The 6,981-nt window shown below is 33.7% G+C and overlaps 1 long non-coding RNA gene across 1 annotated transcript in view; it reads right to left on the reverse strand.

Annotated features, from left to right (window-relative positions):
* The window catches only part of LOC111741304, a 21,943-nt gene that overhangs the window by 13,539 nt on the left and 1,423 nt on the right, over positions 1 to 6,981 (reverse strand). The window contains exon 2 of the long non-coding RNA XR_002780961.1: positions 4,929 to 5,081. This is a non-coding gene — a long non-coding RNA (uncharacterized LOC111741304). The remainder of the gene's footprint in view (positions 1 to 4,928; positions 5,082 to 6,981) is intronic.

Below are 6,981 nucleotides of genomic sequence, written 5' to 3' on the forward strand. Positions count from 1 at the left end.
TTCATTCAAAGCAGCGAAACACATGCAAAGGTGGCATGTTTGCCTACTCTCACCTTTGCCATGTCTATGAGAAATAGGCTAAGCGTAGATGCAGTGTCAGAATTCCTAATGCCCTTAGTTATTGTTTGTAGTTAGTATGCTAATATAATTAGAATGAATTTTGAAATTCAACAGACCTCAGTTTGAATTTAGCTTTGCATTTTATAAGCTATATGATATTTACTTCTTGTGAAAAGTAAAATCACATGGAAAATGTTTACAGTAGCATTTGGCATATATATTCAATTAATAACACAAATTAACATTATTGTTATTAAATCTTTGCTATTGTCATTGTTATTGATTGACTGATTCTGATCTAAGACCCAGACTTTAATGCAAAATCCTAAAGTTACCTGACATTTTATAGCAGTCTTAATGAACTGATATGTGAGGATACTATTAAATAAAATGTTAATGTCCTGCCCAGAAGTACTAACAGCAGTTGGGTGAAAATAAATTGCAAACTACTTGAGGAATGGGAATGAATTCATATGATAACAACAGGTTAGTTTCCCTGTCTTTGTGTAATTTCTAACCAAAATCGAAAACTCAGTTGTCAGTAGTTTTGTGAGCATCTTCAAGCTTGAGAGAATTGACTGTTAACAACGTTCTCCATCATGCTATAATATTACAAGCAAATAATATAATGGGGGGAAAAAATCACCATTTTGGCCAAATGTCTATTTGTTTGTCTTAACCACTGGAGAGCTTTGCCACTACCTCTTGAAAGCATTTGACATTAAGTGTCTTGAGGGTAGACACGATGTGTATCTCTGCAATGTTAGATTTCTTGACAACTAACAAAACAAGTATTTCCTAAATATTGGTCAAATAAATAGATGAATTAGTGAGCCAAACTAGAGGAGATTTCCCATGATTCTCTAAAGGATGGAATACTGATCAATAAGTCTGTAGTAAATTAAATATAGGACTGAGTCCTGATGAGGCCCAGATTCATTCAGCTATACTTTTCTGCCTTTAAATTATGGTCAAATTAAAAACTATCTACTGTATGGTAAAATGAAATGTATGCTGTATGCTGATGTGAGAATCAATATTGCAACACTAAAATCTCATCATTTTGTTTTCTTTTTACTTTTTTGGAATCCTAAAGAGTAAAGTGCTATATCAAATCATGCAGAAAGCATCAGTAGATTATATATGCCTATGCATACTTTATCCCACACACACACACACACAAAAGTCTCTGAGACTTGAGTAAAGAAGAGGAAAAAGCACTTGAAACACACCTAATCATTGGAGCTGTCCTACTGGTTTTATTCTGGTAAAGAAGTGAAAGCTTCTCTTATCTCCATTTTGTGTTTCCACAATAACATATTATTTGACACATTTTTCAGGGTTGCAATTCAGCATTCATTTGTTTAAATGATTGATTATTTGCTTCTTTCACCATGGTCAAAGACCCATGAAGGCAGAGGCTCTTGAAACCAAATAAATATTATTTTTATGGCATCCCCAGTGTCCAGCAGAGTATTTGGCATAGAATAGATATCAACAGATAATTTTAACGAATAAATAAATAAACGCATGGGTTTTTTCTGTTATATTTATAGGTATTAAGAATAGCCAGACTGAGCAATACTCTGATCAAAGTTAAAGATACAAGGTCCATTGTTATTAGTGGGGTGTGCTCTCTGACATGGAGCACAGACTGAGAAGCAGATATAATGTGGGTTCATTAGCTTCTGCTATTTCCAATTATTTTAGCTGATCCAATAGAAAATGCAATCAATGTGGGAAGAGGAATTTGAGACTTCAAACCATTGGATTTTTCCAATTGTCCAGCAGATATTCTTTATAGTCTTTTTGTTAAGTAACTTTTGCATTTGGTGTCTGTGCCTCAAAGTAGACCACCATTACTGTCCAGTCTTTTCTTTCAGTCTCATAGATTGAAATCCTTTGAGTCACCTGAATCTTACTTTAAAAGCTGTGATCTTTACTGAGGGCCTTCTCTGATCTCTTTTCTGACAAGTTTAATATACTAATAACCTACTTTTCTCAATCTACATGCAAGGAATTGAATACATTTGTTCAACAAAACTGAAAAATTCAAAATGAGGAAATGTTAAGAGGACTTGTAAGTGATTTAATTCCACTCTCATTTGTTAGAGAAGAGAAAACACAGTCTAAGTCCCAGAATAAGTTTAATGCAGAGGTTTCAAAAAAACAAATTTCCTGATATCCAGGAAAGAAACATCCTCACCCCAATTGCCTGCTTCTTACTCATAATTCCTAATCATAATACATGTTAAAACCAATTTAAAGCAAATACTTGCCATTAACTTAGGCAAAGAGACACCTTTCCTGAGCCACAGCTATTAGTCAGCAAAGCCTGATAAGCTCTGAACGGAGAAACCGCTGGTTTGAAGACACTGTTTCACATCTCATTGGCCCAATGTCCAAGCTGTTGACTGAGTTCCAAATTGAACAACTTCCTGAAGCTATTTTCATTTTCCATATCGTGTAGAATTGTGTTGGTTAATAGCCATTTTATTTGTTTTCCTAAGATTGTCACAGTCGAATCAAAAAGATATATAAAATATCCAAATACTTTACAGGTGTTCTGATCATTTCAAAAGGAAGATTCAAATGCACAGCACATCCTACCTGAACAACAAATACATTTCTATCTCAATGCTTATTTTTGCTAGAAGCTCACATTGGGAGGAGAATGGACAAATGGTCAGATATGAAGATATTGTTTTACTGATTAATTGCCTGGCATTTGAAAAGTCTCCCCGCCTTTTCATCTGGAAGTATCCATAAAGCAACTACTACTTTATAGTATGTTTGGAGTTCAAAAATGATTTATTATTGTTTGAAATAATCTAAATGCCACAAAATAGGTGGAAAGTTAAATAGATTATGACACATTCACATGATGCAAAGTTTTCATAAAACATGTAATTACAAGATAATAACACTGAAAATAGCAAGCACGACAAACAGAGTCTATACTATGTACCAGGCAATGTGTTAAACACTAAATGAGAATTAAAACAGCCCAGTAAGAAAGGCACTACTATTATCACACACACACACACACACACACACACACACACACACACACCAATAACAACAACGAAAATCCCTAAAGAGGAGGAAATGCGTCAAATTTAAACAATAATTTATTTGGGGGACAAATGGTTATTTTACTGTGTAATATGTTTTCCAAAATGTCTATAATTATTCACTTTTTAAATTAGTTAAAATAGTTGTTTTCAAAATTGAATTAGTTAAATGAGATGTATCAATTTCCATAAAATTTTGAGTTGAGTGAGAGAAGTTCATAGTAAGTAAGATTATATATTTGGACAATCATGTTTAGTTGTTCATTTTTTTTTTACATTTTTTAATGCCCACATCAACATCTGCCTTGTGATTGCTTAGGAAAAATATGTTTTTCAAGAGCATCAAGAAAATTCTCTTGCATCTACCCACACTTAAAACTAGCTTCCCTCTTGTCTGTGGAAATGCCTAAAATTTCCGTCATTATGAAATCAGTTCTTTGGAAATGCCTCTGGGAGAAATAAGTCTTCTATTCCTGAGAAGCTAACACTTTCCAAGATGTTAGCTCAGTGCCTCTCAATCAGAATGCTTTTGACCGCCAGGGAACATTTGGGAATGTCTAAAAACATTTATAGCTGCCACAACTAGGGAGGGGTACTACTGGCATTTGGACAGTAGAAGCCAGGGATACTGCTAAACAACCTATAATATAGATGACACCCCAAAAAAGCATTATCTAGTCCAAAACACCAAAAGTACAGATATAAGAAACCCTGAATTAGCTTAATTTATGGCTATGAGAAATACTCTTTCTTGGGACCCAGGAAATGGATCCAGGTTCCAGTTTGAGGCTGGTAAAAAAAAAACACTAAAATGTAGAGTAGAAAGAGAAAACAAGATTCAGAAAGGCAAACTTTGGTAAAATTTCAGCTTTCTCTTCCGCAAACCAGAAATGTGATTTTGCATGAGTTACCAAAGCCTCATTTTACATCTGGTAAGTAGGAATAATAATTATAATTTTTCTTATCAAGAAGCTTGTAAAAAAGTAAGGATCTGTAAAGATTCTGGAATTACAGTTTATGAGCCTACAATGATTAATGATGATGATAATGATGATGGTGGTGATGATGATGTCACTGACAGAGTCATGACGATAATGGTGATATTGATGATTTCCACTATGCCTTAACGGTCCTAATCTTTACACCAATATAGATTGCAGACCATCGAGAGAGATGATAAGACTGCTTAGTTTTTAATTTCTCAAAAATTGAATTCATTCAATTGGTTAATGTTTTGGTTATAAAACTATAAAGAGAATTAACTTATTACTCATGAGAATGATCGCCAAAAGAACTCTGTAAATGATAAAAAAAAAAAAGAAAAAAATAGCTGTGAGGATACATCAGAACATAGATGCAAATGGAGCCTACGACTCAGCATCAGATAATTCCACTGGGAAATAATTCTACCAGAGAACACTGCTGAGGTAACTACAGCTATGGTGAATGTCCTTCTAAAATAGGAATTAAGTGGAGACAGAAACAAAGCTTCAGTGGAGTCTTAAAGGCAAATTACAATTAAAAATGAAAGTCAACTGCTCAGGACATAAGATGGTCACTGGAGTAATAAATTAGCTTCATGACTTTGCACGACCATTTAAGAACTTTGATTAAAAAAAAAAAAAAGCACTGTCACTTTCATTTTCAGATTCCTTTGGTCTCTTCCAATATACTTTTTGATATGAGTTCATTTTTCTAATCCTGTGGATTCTCATGTGAAGTTCAATGAGCTTGTCACTTAATGATGACCCTTGAGAGGATTTCAAGAAAAGTAATAGATTGAGCCAACTCTACCTGTCAGTCATCCATGTTTTCTTTCAATATCTGCCCACTCAATTCCGCTGCCTACTTGAAGGCTCTTGGGATGCTTTGCTCAACAGTTCTGTCTTTCCAAGTTGGTGCTGCAGTGTTCAGATACTTTCATCAATAAGTGTACAGTTCTGTTTACTGTAATAGAATGGAAGTGTTTATACTGCCAATTCCACCATTTGACGTTAGTCCACCTTCCTGAACTGTTCTCCTTGCTCTTTTTCATTTATCTAAATTTCCTCCTGTTTAAGATCTAGCACAAGCTCTTCTTCTCTTCCTCACCTAAATTGTCACCTATCCTTTTGTTGTTCCACACAGTGTACTGGACATAATGATATTTTTGTGCTGTAGCAGTGTGTGTGCTGATGGTTAGCACACAGTCTCTTGAACTATACTGCTTGAGTTAAAATTCCAGCTTTGAGATTATTAGGACACTTATTGGATGTATATATTGGGCGAATTACTTAAACTTTCTTTGCCTTGGTTACCTCGTCTGTAAATAGGGATAATGGTAACAACTAATGTATAGTGTTTAAAGGATTTTTAAAATGCCTGACACATAGAAAAAATCCAATTGATAGCTTCAGTGCCACTGAATTTATTATTCCACTGAGTTTTTGTTTATTTGTTTTTCTCTCCAATTGGGTTGTAAGCACTTTAGGGACAAGGACAGAAGTAGCTGCAGTGTGACAAGTCTTTGACCCTGAACCTACCATTTACATAAAGCCCTAGTTTCCTCTCTATTCTTGTCACCTCAAGATCTCAAGATTATTGATAGGACAAAGGAAGTTAACATTGTCCCATAGGATATTTAACATATTGTCTAGGCCATGATAAGAGCTCAATAAATTTACTTATAAAAACTTATAAATAAATAAATTATTGCTTATTGAGTGCTCTTTGATATGGGATATATGTCACATGCATTTTATGATTAACCTCTTCGTGCTCACATTCATACTGTGGAATACATGCCATTTTATCCCCATTTTACAGAGAAGAAAACTGAGGCTCAGGGACATCTAGGACTTAAGATCACATAGCTCAAGTAGCAAAGCTGAGTTAAATCCATCAATGTCAAATTTCAAAGACTTGCTCTCTTAACTCCTCTATAATATTTCTTCGTCCTTCTTATATATCCTCATTGAGTATGTCAGATGTAGAACAAGTGTTTCTGGATGATTATTATGCAAGTGGTATTTATTTATTATAATATTCAATAATCCAGAGCAAATATATATATGCGTGTGTGTGTGAGTGTGTGTGTATATATATATATTAGGCGAATTACTTAAACACACATACACACACACACACACACATATATACTATTTTGACATTTTTTAATATCTAAAAATTCATTGGAAACAAGATTCCTACTCAGAGGTTTAAAATAGGTTTCCTCAAGTATGGAAATGTTTTCCCACATAAATATTCTGATAGTACTTATAGATCTTATGGATTAAACCACTCATTTAAAGTGAACATCTGAGCAAACCTCAGTCTTACTGGAATAAGCCTTTTGAAAAAGACATAATATTTCAAGAACCATAAGGAAAATGCTAAAAGCAATGGTTGCTTTGCTTAATGGAGTAAGTTGAAAGTGTTTTTGACATTATTCTTAATAGTAATAAGTAAAAAAGTTTCCAGTAAAACTTAAATGAGGAAATTAATACCATAATAACAGCATTCAGGTCCAGCTGAAATAATAGCAGTATGACAACATGGAGAAAAGAGGCTATAATTTGTATTTTAGAATGTGTTGGTTGGATGAATCACACACACATTGAAAGTGAGTTATTTCTTAGTTAATTTTATTATTCAGTAAGAATTTTACAAATATAATATTAAATGAGTCCTAAAAAATCAAATTATAGGTTTTTTTAGTCTAAATGCTACTGTAATCAATCATTCAATCCATATTTATTAAGCACCTACTACTTTGTACCAGGTACTTTGCTACTAGGCTCCAAGGATACCAAATTCTAAATCAATGTACTCTTTAACTTCAAAGAGCTCAAGAACAGTGGAAGGGATC

The sequence above is a fragment of the Pteropus vampyrus genome, unplaced genomic scaffold (assembly GCF_000151845.1).
Source record: "Pteropus vampyrus isolate Shadow unplaced genomic scaffold, Pvam_2.0 Scaffold76, whole genome shotgun sequence".
In the NCBI taxonomy this organism is placed as follows: Eukaryota; Metazoa; Chordata; class Mammalia; order Chiroptera; family Pteropodidae; genus Pteropus; species Pteropus vampyrus.